Source organism: Nuphar pumila, chromosome 4, assembly GCF_984573655.1.
Source record: "Nuphar pumila chromosome 4, dmNupPumi1.hap1.1, whole genome shotgun sequence".
NCBI lineage: Eukaryota > Viridiplantae > Streptophyta > Magnoliopsida > Nymphaeales > Nymphaeaceae > Nuphar > Nuphar pumila.
The window spans coordinates 4,408,183-4,424,027 of NC_143252.1; the positions used below are offsets into that span (position 1 = coordinate 4,408,183).

The 15,845-nt window shown below is 39.4% G+C and overlaps 1 non-coding gene across 1 annotated transcript; it reads right to left on the minus strand.

Annotated features, from left to right (window-relative positions):
- Window positions 1-9,348: 9,348 nt before the first annotated feature.
- On the minus strand, window positions 9,349-9,544 carry LOC149839120 (U2 spliceosomal RNA). The gene has a single exon (XR_016431699.1). It is a non-coding gene; the product is annotated as a U2 spliceosomal RNA (small nuclear RNA).
- Window positions 9,545-15,845: the final 6,301 nt, after the last annotated feature.

The window sequence follows — 15,845 nt, forward strand, 5'->3', positions numbered from 1 at the left end:
ATTAATGTATGTTCACTAACTACTTTTAACATGTATACATATATCGTATATTTAAGGATAACATTCTACTCTAGAGTTCACTCGCTAAGTCACGACACTAACAATGCCCTCCCAAGGCATAAGTGTGACCTTCTTAGGACAGATCCTATCCCAAAACTCTGGAACCCTATACTCATTTCTTAAAGTCATACATCAACCTTTAACAACATTTTACATGCAGAAATGCCATGATTACCTTCACAAATGATACATTCATAATTTAAATTATGTCAAGAAACATGTAGCATATATCATCATATTTAAGCATCATACCGAACGTCAAGGTTATGGATTCCTAAGTATGTTAAACAATTGTTCTATTCAAAATAAAATAAAACTAGCACACTTAAAACCCAAAGAATCATATTGCAGGATACCTAAACTAATCAGCATGTATTTTATTTAACTAAAGAGAAATTTGCAAATATTCACCTACTTAGAATGCTGAAATTCCAAATCCAAAGAATAAGTTTAGTCTTCTTGCAAGTTCTGATATAAAATAGACAAAATTTTGTATCATCATTTAAAGTCTTGTCTTCGTAAAAAATTATAAAAATATTCCTAAGCTTTAATACCAAACTCTGACTCAGTTTTCTCAGAGTTTGTCATCATATTCCCTGCTAATAGATACTACTTGAAGAGAAGAATTCAAGGATCCAAAAATCACTTGAATCTGATATCGGGGTGCAAAGTTATACCTCATTTACTAATCGAGCATATCAAGGGCAAATTTATTTATTTTTTTACTCTTTGACCATTCCCGTGTTCATGTAAATTTTTTTCGATTTGTTTCATCTTGACACCACACTTAATTCACATTCACTATAGTTCGGATTTAGTTTAACTAGATTTTTTAATTGAATTCTAGATCCAGATCCACTCTTATTCTAACATAGATCATTTAAGTTTTCAACTATAAACTTGCCTGAATCTTGGATCTGGTATGCTCGATCCAAACTATTTCATGATGGTTTGGTATAAGTATGGTGTCAATGATGGAAAGGACTTTGATTTAGACTAAACCCAACTAGATCCAGTTTTTTTTAAATCTACTTTATCTATACAAGATCCAATCTGGCTTTGGATCCACATGTACACCCGGATCCGACTCGTATTGAGAAAATTGAGGTCTTCGATTTTCACCCCGCTCCATGTACATGTTCATCTCTACTATATATATGCAATTTTATTACTTATCATATATCTAATTTTTTTTTCTAAAACATAGCCGACTCGGTCTAGAATGAGTCGGTCTGGGCCGAGTCGGTCTAACCCAACAGCTGACCCGACTCGAGTTGGACCAAGTCGGTCTGCCAATAGCAGACCCAACTCATTTTGAACTGAATCGAGCCTGCTGAAAACAGACCTAACGCGATCTTTCCAGGCCGAGTCAGTCTGCCACAAATATGTACCCGGCTTGGTCTGTCTAGACGAAGTCGGTCTGTCAAAGAAAACATACCCAACTCGGTCTATCTAGACGAAGTTAGGTCTGCCAAGGAAACAAACCTGACTGGGTTTTTTCAAACTGAGTTGATCTATCGAAATCAATCTGGCCCAAGTCGGTCTGTCGAAATTAATCAAACCCGAGTCGGTCTATCAAAACATGTGAGACCTGACTTAGTCTATCCAGACCAAGTCGGTTTATAGAAACACGTTAGACCCAACTCGGTCTATTCAAACCGAGTCGGTCTGTCGATATAGCTCAAACCCGACTCGGTCCGTTACATTATTTTTTTTCTTATGACTCGTTCTGAGCACGTCCAGACTGACTCACTCGAGTCTGGGTTGAACCCAAACCGAGTGGCATGGCCGACTCAGTGTGCGTTAAGCTTAGACCGAGTCTGGTCGATGCTCAGGTCAACTTTGTCTCCCTCCTTCGCTGTAGAGCTACCTCCAGCAACCTCACGTTTGCCGGTGGTTGCTGCAGAGCACTTTCCTGTCGTCTACCTGAATGCGGCAGCACCGCCGCATTCTCTATTTTTTTTCAATATCTCAGGCCATTGGGAACTAGCCGACAGTGAGGGCAGAGGGGACGAACCCTTCAGCGCCTCCTCACCGCGAACGACAGGCGAAAGGGTTCGCCCTCTGCTCCTATTGTTTCTCTCTTTTTTTTCTCGTCATCGATTGTGATGAAAGAGGGAACCCCCTGCCTTCACCATTGCTATGAGCGACAAAGATAGGATCCCTTCTATCCTTGGGCTTATGCAGATCGTCGGCAACATCCTTTATTTATTTATTTTCAACAAGCATGGAGGAAGTGATGCTTACTTGACCTACTCTTTCCTCTATCTCTCTGGCCTCTTTGCCTAAATTGACAAAGAAGGAGAGAGGACCCATAGCTTTTTATTGCCATGGGTTAAGGTACCCCTCACCCTCCTCTTTTCTTATTGAGGGATATGTTTTTCCTGCCTCTTTTCACTTTTCACTTTTCATTTTTCATTTGTGATAGAAATAGTAACGACCCTCTCCTCACGTAACAGCCCCCATATGGCCTAACCCACCTGAACGATGTTACATCTATAGTACCTTCAAGGTCCCAAATCAATCTTCTTCCGGCTAACACTAAACAGGTCATGTACCATACCCTCACGTTGATGTAGAAAGGGCCACGAATTGCCAATACAAGGAAACTGAAATGCTCATCCTGGAGACAATAAAAAAGACCGTTAGCATCCAGCATTGTTCCCCCGGCTTGCCAGATAGGCTCAAATGGATTCCTGAGAGCCCAATCTCCACTAAATCGATCTGGGATACCATCCGGGTGAAGGGCCAACCAAACCAGATTTTTTATAAGATCTGGGTCAAGAAGTGCTTCCCGAGGGCTGCCCTCACTCTTCGATGGGCAGTGGAAGACAGGCTGCTTACACAGGATCGTCGGAACAGTCTGCCAGAACTTTTTAGGGGGTGCAATGGCAGCCGTCAGGTGGACGTGAAATAGAATTTGCACTCATGGTTCGCGGTCGAGCTCAATTCCAAAGTTACAAGATGGAGCTGGAAAGGACTTTCCATGTTCTGGTTTGGTTCATTTTGGAAAATACGGAACAAATTAAGCTTTGAAGGAATCTAGAGGTCGGATGATCAGATTCAAAAAGAGGGCCTCATATCCACTAGAGACCACATTCTTAGCTTCATGCATAACTCGGAAGAGGCTGTGGCAGTGGCTCCCCCGGGCATAGGCTGACTCCAAGTGTGCAACCACGGTATTCACCATGGGAGCTGGCATTTTGGCTACACAGTTTGTACTCACACGGGCCATTTGTTAGGGCAGTCAGTTTTTCAATCAACTGCAACATCAGAGAAAAGTAGTGTGGATGGTCGAAGGTGCTCAAGCTTATCGACCCCATTTTCAAGGTTGTTCAAAAATCAGGGTGGTCTGACATTGTTGCTAGAGCACGCCATCTGCTTGAGAGAGTGACTGGAAATCGCATCCCTCAGCAAGTGAAAAAAAAAAAACTGTTTAGTTTTGACAGATTAAATGTACAGATATCGAAAAATAACTCAAACTCCATAGCTAACATCTCGTGCAAATAGCAATGGGGGAGTCCATAAATCCATCACCTTGGCTCCCTACAAGGGGAGATTTATAACCTTCCACTATCATTTCTGTGATCACCCAATTGGAATCTGCCTAACCCAAGCTTGCCTTTCAAAAAACAAAAGTCTCCCTCTCTGGCTGCTAACAGTATAGTCCAATCTCCTTGGGGCTAGTATGCTAGAAATGTGTTACATATTGTTATCGTCGCAAAATTTTTCTCTGTCTTCCCTTCCTTGCGAAAGAGAGAGGGAAATGCTTTCGCGATTCAAACTTGACCGGATTTTGGAAAATGTTTAGAAATACTCGCCTCCGTTTTGAAAATTTGCGGGAAAATCTATGGGATGGGACTCGACCTGTCGGTACGAGGTTCGACCGTTCCTGCCGCCTTTAACAGGGGTAATCGAACCAAGGACCAAAATTGTGCTTGACTTAGTTAAATCCTCGAAGTCGTGTTCTATCCTATATGCACAGAGAATTCAGGCATGTGCTATGAGATTTTGGAAAATGCAGCTTGGGAAAACATGATGTATGCTTGGAAAATATTTGGAGTTGAAAAGATTCTCTCAAGAAAAAGATGAAAGTCAATTTCTCAGGAAACTCAGAAGAAAAGTGTTTTGAAATCACGGGAAAGTTCATAAAGGTGTGGAAAAATCATGGATGGATGAAAATCCTGGGAAAATGGAGGTGATTCTTGAGAAAAGGGTGAACCTTTGAAAAGGGAGACACTTCTTAGGAAAACTTGGACTTTGAGAGTTTTCTTGGGAAAATGATGGAAATTCATTGGAAAGCCCTTGTGGAAAAGGAAAGTTGAAAATTGGGAAGTTGAAAATCTGAGAATCTTAACCTTGAAATACTTGGAAATCGATTTTGATTTATGAAAGGTGAGAGACTTTTCTTGAAAATCTTGGGAAAATGACATTTTCCTATGGAAAACTGTGGAAAAACTTGACTTGAGAAAACCGATTTTGAAAAATTCTCAGTGTTTCTTGAGAAATTGATTTCTTGAGAATGAAGTTTTCTTAAGAAAATCATGGCAAAACCAAGAATCTCATGATGCAGATGAATGAATGAATGCATTTTGAAAAGATTTTCTAGGGAATTTGTTTGAAAAATATGTATTAAGTCAAAATAAATTCTTCACATATCCTGACTGTGGCCATGAATATGTTCAGAATTTAATTGATTTAATATACAAGATTTGAAAAATTTAGAAATATGATGTGCATTTTCAAGATAGCCTAAGAGTGTAGGCTCAATGTAGCTGGTAGAAAGATGATGGATCTGGGTCTCGTCCATATTCCGACTAGGGCCGCAAATATGGAATCCACCGAGTCCATCAACTCCCTAAGAGTTGGTGCACGTGCCATTCGTGTACATCCATGGTGATTTTGAAAATTTAAGATATATGCATCATAGAATCAGGATATTACTAAAATCAAACTATATGAGATGCAACCTAATCTAAGTAGTAAAAGTAAATATTATTCCAAATTTGATTATTACATCTCTGACATAAATCAACATAAAAATATATATATAAAGCTAATAAAAGTCACATCTTCTGCTCCTTCCTGCAAATGAGAGTTGACACAAGAAATACGCCATACCACCGGGAAATTGAAAATCTCAGGTTGACGACAATAATCAAGGGATTACATGTGAATCATGATGGAAATGCATTACTTGATGAAGATGAAATGAATAGGATATATATATACATATGAAAAAAAAATCTAAGAGTCATATTTGGGCTGAATAAGGAACCTATACATGTAAGTGGCTAAAGGCTCATAATATGAGATGAAGATCGATGCCTTTAAGAATTAAAAAAAAGGTATAGGTATATGCAAAAAAGGTTATATTAATATATGGCCTATCTTGGTGTCTTCAAAAAAAAAATATACAATAGATACAGAAAACAACCTACGATAGTGGATACGGGCATTGGTGAAGCATAAGAGGCTAAAAAATATATATATATATAATAAGAAATGTGTTGCATCTAAAAAAAAAAACATGAGCTTCATCTGACATGAGTGACTTCAACACACAAACTGTAATCAATAGGAAATGCTAAAAGAAAATTTGCAATCTGTATCTAAAATACACAGCTAAACAAGCAAACCACAGCCAATGTACACGGCTAAAAGAAGATGTCACTTGTGTCTAAGCCCACAGTTAAAGCAAGCAAGATCACAGCTACCAAGCACAGCTAAAAAAAAACTGTTAGAGCAAAGTAAACTATAGCCAACCTGCACAGCTGAAGGGAAATGTAACTGTCTAAGACAAATGGTTAAAGCTAAGTAGACTACATCTAACTTGCACAGCTGAAAGGAAATGCTGCAAACTGAAGGTTGTTTCCATGCCCATCACTGGGGCACTTACTCTAAGAAGAGGGTACCCATGGTATGTGTAATATCTGACAATGTTCAACAGCATATGATACAAGCTGCTAAAAACAAGAAAGTGTAGACATGCAAAGAGAGACATGGCAACTGCTATGAAATGTTCCAGCATAAGAAGGATGCGGAAGTCGGTAGCAAAATATACAAGATAACGATTGTGGAACTGTCATTATGCAATGTAATTGAGGTATAGGCATATACACCCTCGCATCACCTTTTTGCAGATAACCGATCTTACTTCGGCCAAAATCCTAAGCGGACCATTAATTATAGCAATCTCACCCAGGAACAGAAAGTTATTAGACTCCTAAGGAGGACCTTGCAGAATGCAGCATATGGTTCATACAATACTTACAGGGGTTGGCTGGGATATTGAATATTGGAAGAACAAAACAGAGGGGAATCATATAACCCAGGCCACGTCGTGGTTGTAGGTGGGTAACACCAGGATAGCACAAAATCGCAGATACACAATTGAAATCTTACAGGAAGGAAAATATCAATGAAACTACTCATTCCAAAGTCTGTGTTAGCACAGCAAACAGATTCTCCACTGGCTCCATTTTGCAACAACCAATATCTTAGAGCCATAAAGACCATAAGATGATTCACTTGTCAAGGGAGTACTCTGGTCTTGGCATACAACGCCGGATGCTACATTCATTGAACTGTAACGATGTATGGCAACCCAAAATCTCACTGTGAGGATAGCACACAACACCCTTTTATCATCAGCACTTATAGGATTTACAATGAACCAACAATAAACTTTGAGCTAATGTGGACATTACTGCACCTGTTTTAAAATTTAAGGACATGCTACAGGCCTACTGTTATAATTAGTGATGCAGAAATGGTGTAAAATAAGGTAAACATGCAGGAAATCTGTAAACCCAGAAGGTGAATATACACAGAGAAGATATGAATTGTCGTGCACAGGTTAGGTGCACTATTTGCTGTACGATACACCCCTGTGGGTATCGTTTGATATGCTGAAATGTCCATACATACAAAAAAAAAAAACCTTTTTGATTTGAAGAAGAGAAGATTAGAGCCAAAGAACTGCCATTTGAAAATCTCAGTATGCACAAAGGCTCGATTAAAACCCACATGTGAAACCAAAAAAAAAAATCTATCACAACGTCTGATATGAAACGTGAGGTGGTTCAGGTAATGAGTTGCAAGACTTTGAACTGAACTAAGACATTATATCCTTAGATTCATGGTATTTGAAACAAAAAGAAAAAAAAACTGGGAGGAGACAAATGATGATTCAGTGAAAATCGGTTTTGATTATAGATCGATGATGCTATTACGAAGCATCATCGATTCTTGATTTATGCACTAACCTGAATATAAATCTCATTAAACATAACAATGGATTTACATATGTGTGAAGTAAGTGTGGTATGCAAACCACCAAATCGTAAGCATCAACTACATTGCTCACCTAATCGCTCAGATCGGATGCTCCTTGCTGACACTTCTTGGGAACCCTTTTGCTGGAAAACGAGCAACGAAGTCCAAGACTGATTGCAAGAAGGTAATATAACTCCTGCACGCCTTTTACAGGTTGGGTCAATCCTCTTGGACTATTCGGTTGGAAGGGGATTAGTGTAGGAATTTGGGAATAGGAGGGGTGCAAGCAGGGGATTGAGAAAGGGGAAAAGCCCACGCTTAACAATCCCGTTCTTGATTAGGCAGGGGTGCAGAGGGTCTTGCCAAAGGGGATCTCCAGAAGCTCTCTCCTGTTAGCCGAGAGGAAGTCATGAAGAGGGGGGGGGGGGGCTGAAGAGTTAGGGAGAAATCCAAGTCCCCCTTTCGGGTGGCTTAAGCCCTCTTTTAAAAAGAGATTCCGCCCTTTCAGCCCAAAGCTCGGGCTTCGTTGCGCAAGGTTTTGATAAGTTTTAAAATGAACTAACTTTTGAAAATTTTCAAAATTGTCGCCATTTGAAAAGGGTGGGGCGGCTCCTTTTTTTTCAGAAATGTAAAAAAAAAAAAAAAAACTTAGGTAAAGAACGAAAATCTTGGTAGGGTTTCACGGTGACTCTCTTTGGGGGCTGAAAAGTAATAAAAAAAATGAGTTGAAGACTGATTTGGTTTTGGTAGTGCCATCTCAAAAAAAAAATTTTCTTTCTTTTGGCAAAGAATCTTAGTGGGGTGCCACCTACGTGGGCCCACTAAATATTTTATTAAAATTTAAAATAAAAGAATTTTATAAATCGGTGCCACTTCTGGGTGGTCACTGTTTTAAAAATAAAAGAAATATTTGAAAATTCTAGTGTGACACCACATTGAGGCGGGTCCCACGTCACTTATTTGAAATAAGAGCCAAGTGGAATTTTTGGAAATTTCATAATAGTAAGCTAGTTTTGGAAAAACATAAAGCAAAATTTGGCTTGATTTCAAAACTTGGAAAAAAATGGTTCTTCAGGGCGAAATTTTGAAAGAAGTAGGGAAATTCGGAGTCTTTTTGTAAAAGTTTGAAATAAGATCTTATGAATTTTGAAATTGTGTCCCCCTCTTTCCAACTGGCGAGATTTTGAAATGTCAAAACCATCCAGATTGTTTTCTTGAAAAAAAACTTTTCGTAATTCGGGGTCCTGGGGGTAAAATGGGAAGAATTGATAATTTTTAAAAACCCAGGGTTTTGAAATCGATTTTGAAAAGTTTTAAAATCAAATCTGGATTGACAATTTCGAAAAATCAGGGGTTCTGGATCTCAAAATGGCATGCTGTGCAGTGAAATGATATGAAATGCTCGTGCAATGCTATGCAAAAGACATGTCCTACAAAGTTGCCATTCTGAACTTGAATTTGAAAATTCTGACTTTTGGTTAAGCATGAGATTTTGAGAATTTGCAATTTGAGGGTATCTCTAAGTCTAAATGGAGAAGTCTTGAGACTCGAGAATGGAATTTAGGACTCTCTGCAAGGTTCCATTTTGGAAAATGACCATTTTGCCTTTCATTGGTTTCGGAGAACCGAAATGTGATGATTGGTGGAAATGTCAAGAAGGTGAGTGAAAAATTAAGGTGTTTACACATATCTGTTTCACAAGCCCATGCAATCCAAAACATTTAACGATCCTTTTTTAAAAACCCGTGTAACTCTGAAAATTTATGCTAACTTGAAAAATTTTCGAATACACAATATAATCACCTAAATATTCTATTCCGTACGCTTAAACCCACATTATTAATCCTTAAAAATTTGCCTTTAAAAACATATTGAGAAGGTTCAGTATATTGAATTGTTGGTGGTTGGTTGTACACTGCTACAAGCAGTCAACCCCGTCATGGCTCGCTAAGGCCAAACCATAATAACTTAATTTCCTTGGGCCCGAAATATTTAACAAGGAAGAATTGGTAGGGGTGCGCCAGGCCCGAGCAGTAGTGCAATGCAAGGGCGACGCTCGAGGGACCCAGTAGCAAGCTACTGTGATGGCACCCTCCCCAAAAGAAATTAATTTAATATCGTGTGGTCACATGGACCACATATCAGATATTAAACTGATAAGAACAGATACTACACTTGATCTTAGCCAAAAGGCCGAGAAAGGTATGAGTTTTGAAGCTGGCATCAACCCTTTTTTATAGCCTCCTCACTACCCAACATCCCACTCCCTAGTCGATATGGGACTAAAATCCACACCTACAAACCATTCCTTTGATATATTCTTTCACATACGTCTGCACAATTTATAGAACCCGCAATAAATACCTACCATCTTTGCCTAAAAACACAGGATTTGCTGGTCAAATTTTCGTCGAAAAAATGATTCCCCCGAGTTTCTTCCTAAGCAATCTTTTTCGGTATACTTCAGGTGAGGATCCCCAACATTTATTTTCCTATGTCCTGTTAGTGTGTATCTTCAAATTTGTTCCGAATCCGATGGGAGTCCCGCCTGTGATTTGAGGAGGGGATCTCTTGTTGTGGAGTGCCATTAAATTCCATGATAAAGTCACAGGATGGAGTTGGGAGGTTTTGTTTCAGGTCCTCGTTTGGGCCAAATGAAAGCTACAGAATTTTCAAATCTTTGGAAATATGAGGAAATTGGTAAGCCAATTGCAGAGAGAAGAGCTTATTATGGCCAGTGAACATATTTTGCAGGTTCTGAAAAATTCCGGAGTTGTGGCATTTCGCTGGCGTCGATTATCTTGTTGGTTCCCTCCAGGCAGAGGATAGACTCAAGTCAGCATCCATGGTATGTTTCAGGAGAGCTGACATTTTGGTTTTACCGTTGGCAGCCATACTGGTTTTTTATGTTTTGTAGGTTGCTTTTCTGTGAACGCGAAGGACTTGAAGCGAAGGAATGGTGTGGCTGGTCTGAGATCCTCCCACCAATTAACCTGATCTTGGAATCTGGGAGGGCAGACATTGTGGTAAGTGTCCAACAGTGGCTTAATGGTAAGGTCAATAGTTCCGAGATCCCTCAACAAATAAGTTTGTTTTTGTATAGATTTAATAGATTCATTGTACAGAAAGCTCCACACAATTCAAATTTTATTGCTCGTTACCTTGCTAAACTCTTGCTAAGGGGGGGAGTCTGTCTCCAAATCATGGAAGGATCACCCCCAGATTGGTTCCCTTATCTGGGTGATGTATAATTTTATTTGTACACATTTTACAGTTCAATGAATCTGGTAGGGGTCTGCCTAACCCCAGGTTGCCTTTTAAAAAAAACACTTTGAAATTTAATTGATCATATTGACTATCAAATTGGTCTTTTTATTTAGATGCTTGGTGATGTCAGGATTTGGGGACATATGGATAGGATGGATTAGAACCATCCTTTTTTCAGCTTCTGTTGTGGTAAACATCAATGGTGAGAGGGAGATTTTTTTTCACCCATCAAGAGGACTAAGGCAGGGTGATCCTTTTTCTATCTTTTATTTATTCTGGATATGAAGGGTTTTCTTGTCTAATCAACAATGCATACGACTTGAGCTCCCTGGCCTAAATTTTGTTTTTTCATCTTCTATTTGGAGATGATATTCTTATTTTTGGAAAAGCATTGGAGGAAAACCTTAGATCTCTTTGGTTGGCCCTAACATGTTTTTCAGAATTGAGTGGATTGGAAATAAATGAGGCGAAAAGCAAGGTCATTACTTTTAATGACAGTAGTGGGACTCTAGGTGAATTTGCTTCGTGTGTGCTCTAGTGTAGCAAAGGAGAATTACCCATTAAATACTTGGAAATTCCTATGCATAGAAGTGTCCCTGATAATGGGCAGAGGTGGAAGATAAGGTTAGTGTTAGAATTGGACATGTGGTCAGCCAATTTTTTTTTCTTGCAGGGAGGATCACCTTGGTGAAGCATGTGTTGGCCATATTGTTTTTGTCATGCCTAAAAAGACAATCAATCAAAAGTGTACAAAAATTCCTGTGGACAGGTAGGAAATAGGGGGTACCTCTCATTAGCTTGGTTAGTTGGCAATCAGTTGCATTGCCCATTCAAATTGGAGGCTTGGGCATTAAAGGCCTCCACCGGACTGATATGACGTTTATAGTTAAATGGTGGTGAGTTATCCACACAGAAAAAGGTTGGTGGCTGAATGCCTAAAGAAAAGAAATATGGACTAAAGGGGTGACCTTGGCAATGGATCCAGGTTTTTTGAAGGGCGTCTTATCTTTTCTGTCTTGCCAGTTTTCCTTGAGGTGGAGGTGGGAGATTGATGTTCCACGAGTTTTGGTGGGATATATGGGCGGGGGATCTAGCATTAAGGGGCTCGTTTTCTCAACCTATTTAGCGTGGTGGGAATGAATAATTGGCTCACAGCATGAGGGCTGGTGTTTTGATTTTCGTGGATCACCTACTACTGAGGCTCATGGTGAACTACATGCCTTTATTTCTCTCTTTTCCCAATTTCAACTTGGGGATAGAGAGGATAGAATCACTTGCAGGCTTTCCACCGATGGTCGTTTTTACGGTGAAGTCATGCTATAGAGCATTATGTCCGGCTTCGGTATGTTTTCTAAGGGGATGTTGGTTGCTACTTGATTGGAGAGTTGTTTGGCTTGAGCGGAATGAAGGAAGCTTCAAACAATTGAGATCAGTTTTGAATTCAATGGGAGCCGACGGCTTTGTAGGCTCAAATGGCCTGACTTAGATCTTAATCTTCCTGGTATTGGCCGCCATTAAAGATGGGCGCTCTCTTGGTTTTAACCAGAGTTATCGGAAGCACTTATAAAGTGGGGGGGAGCACGCTTCCCTGATAAGCGTTTCAAAAATGTGAAACATTGCGCTTTCAAAATGCATGGGGAAACGTCTCTTTTTTTTTTGAAAAGCATGCTTCCTTTTTATGGGGAGCCCACTTCCCTTTTATGGGAAACATGCTTCCCATTTATGGGAAGCGCGCTTTCCCCACGTTTCCCTTCGCTTCTCTTTTTTTTTTTTGCTTCTTAAGTCGCGGTTCGCTTCTTAAGTCGCTTTTGGTTCACTTTCTAGGTCACTTTCGAGACGGTTCATGATTCACTTCTAAGTCATCCTACGCTTCCCGCTTCTTAAAATTTTGAAAGTGCCTCACTTCTCACTCCTGCTTCCCGTATCGCTTACCGCTGCCGCTTTCTCGATTGACAATCGTGGTTTTAACTTTTGAATCTATTTCTAGGCTGAGATTTTGGCATTAGGGTGACACATCATCCCCTAAGCATTGATTGTAAACTTATGTTATACTATCAATTAATGGCTTGTTTTCTCTAAACAAAAATATAGTGATCAAAACTTTAATTCAAAATTTTTTTTAGATACTTCCTACTACCTTTCTAGCGTGAACGTTGTTGGGATGAACTAAATCCCAATTCTAAGAACTCGATGAAATTGATACATTTTGAATATCATATATCATTGGTTGGTATGAAATTATTAATTTTATATTTAAATTTTAGCATTATTTAGAACCGTTAATAAACTTCTCATTTTCTCCTGGCACATAATCTTCTTACTGAATAGTTAATTCCATTAATTTAAATATTTTTAGTGCATTTAACTGTTGGGTTTCCTAGGGGCTTGGGTGTCGATCGGGGTTTACCTCACGGAGGGGCGGTCCTATTAGTGACCTAGTTCTCAACTAATGTTCTTCCAAAAAAGTATTAGGTCTAAAATAGCAATCATATAAAAAACTGAGCTAAAACTCAAACCAATCTTGCCCCATATGGGTCTTTTCTTTCAACCATACCCAGACCTAAACCCAACTAGATATGATGCCTAGCACCTTTGAATCAAGCACCCTATGGGTGTAATCATCATTCTGACGTTTTGAACTGTCGCTATATGATGCCAAGCACGCCATTTACTTAATCTCATGAGTCTTTTTATAATTGATTAGCATGCGATTTAGTAAAATTCATTCTGTTCATGCATGAATGTTGCAAAACATCAGCTCCCAAGTCCAAATACTTAACTATTGTACTCGTATGACCATTTTTAGGATGAAAAAAAAATTATAAACTTAACCCTAATTGGAAAAATTGGTTCCTCCTAATCACTCATATATGGTGTGGATAACGTTGGTTTTTATGATGTATGTTATCTTACAAACACGCAGAACGCACCAACGGGGGGCTCTGCGTGGCCGGTAGGAGCTGTCAGTGCATGTTGCAGGTTCTTCCAATGTATCATTTCTGGGTCCAATGGAATTCATAGGTATAGGAAGAAGCCCCATCAAATAGAGATTTTTTCTTTCGACCATATTTCGATTCTTAATACGATATATAAGGACCGCTACTACAAGCAGTACTACACCTTTGATCGTGAAATATCGATTGCTTGTTGAACCCTGTGAATCACGTGAAAGCAGGACACTCCAAGTTTGGGGGCCAATACGTTGAATAATAACTGGTACGTAGAACACATCTGTATGTCATCTTCTAATTTGTTTGATTACACCGACACTCATAAGAAAGTAGACAATACCTGAATCTGAATCCTGAAATTGTTAAACTTGGAAAAACTGCATTTGAAAAAAGTAGAATTCCGTTTACAGGCATAATCCAACAAATGTTTTTTTAAAATTCAAATTAAAAGATTGTTAGGTATTTAGTGTTGGCCTACAAGCTGATTCACTATACGGCCTAAAACAAGCTCATTAGCAGCGGCATGACCGGTTCCAAAGTGATGTTTTCCAACGGTTTTGTGAGAATGGAAGTGACATTGTCAGTTTCCGCTACTACATATGCATCGAAAACTCTTGAGCGATAATCTGCCAGTATGAGGATATGAAAAAGACATTGATAATGTCAACATTAAGGGAAATGAGAGAGGCTAACGTGATTATGAGAATAAAGATTGTAAGGCAGAAGGAAACTTACTGATGAAGAAAATGCTAAACTGCCCTTAACGGAGCTAGAAGCCCTAGATGAAAGAAGGCTAAAAATACAGCAAAAACTGGATATCCACCAGTCACACATGACTACGTCTGTAAACTGGGATGCCCAGTGGTGACATCCTTTCCATACACTGGCTAATCTTCTTCCTTACGCTCGAGAAAGTTGTACGTCCTTTCAGTGATCGAGACACAAGTGAACAAGTAGAGTATACTAGGGCGCTTGAGATAACCATCTCGAAAGAACTCAGCAAAATGACCCCGTAACTTCGAGAGAAGGGGTGCTCTCCTATCGAAGGATTAGGAAAGCGGCACAACCCAAGGGGTAGTGACTGTTTATTAAAAACACAAGACTCTGCTAAGTGGTAATACGGTGTATAGAGTCTGACACCTGTCCGGTGCTGGAAGGTCAAGTGTTATAAGATTTGGAGAGGGTGGTGTATGTTAGCCCCCGATGATTCACTGAGATGTAGCTAACTGCCCTGTTCGGGGGGGGGGGGGGAACATATAACCTGCTTTGTAAGATTTGAATGGAAGCCCCGATAAACGGCGGTTTGCCCAGCTGCTTCTGGCTGTGGTGAGGCTGGGCCAGTTGCTTCAATGTGATTTTGGACAACCCTCACAACCACCGGGGATCTACTTATCGAACGGATATTACGGCTAAAAAAGACTTTGATTACCTTAAGGGGGGGATTGGGAGTTGTGGAATTGATTGAATTCTTTCATATTTTTCTTTATTTTCTCTCATTTGTATAGATATATTAGTTTTTTTTTTTCACTGCAAATTCCTTGGACTTGAAATAAGAGTCTTGAGAATCAGACTTACCTGAGACAGTGTGGTCAGGTTGCCCACCTGTGGAAACGTCCACGATTTTGGATAAAAGACCGCATCTATTTTGCAGTCGTTTCGAACGCAAAGATGGAGCCACACCTGCTTCAGACCACACAGATCTTGAGAAATCCCACCATGCAGGATGCTGCATATAATGTGAAGTTTTGCTGTAAAGGGTTTAAAGCGAGATTAACTTCTGTATTTGCAGTTAATCTAATTTAAACTTTTTATGCAACATCAGTAATATCCAGTTAATTAATACTACCAAAATACTTTCAAAAGCAAAAAAAACTTTATAAATATTAGCAACAAGTGACTGTACCATACTCTTTAATGTAAATATTAGCAAAAAGTGTTGTCTACCTTTTTTTGTAGACAACACTTTTCATATGATCTATATGCGAAAAAATATGGTTTCATTAATCTAATTGTTTATAAGGCCCTGTTTGGAAACTGTCAGTCATGGTAGCTAAGGAATCCCAAAAAATTGTGGTTTTAGCAAATCCACATGGTTGTTTAGGGTAAGTGAAATGGTTCAACTAGGGATTTACCCGCTTTCACTTGTGCAGTTGTTTGTAATTCAGCTGAAATTAACACTGGAAGAGCATTGAGAAGGTTGTCGGAATAGGCACCGGTGTGAGAACTGGTGTAATATTTGGCAACTACCATCTCATCTAGATGGGAAGTAAAATGCGGCAGTTCCATCAT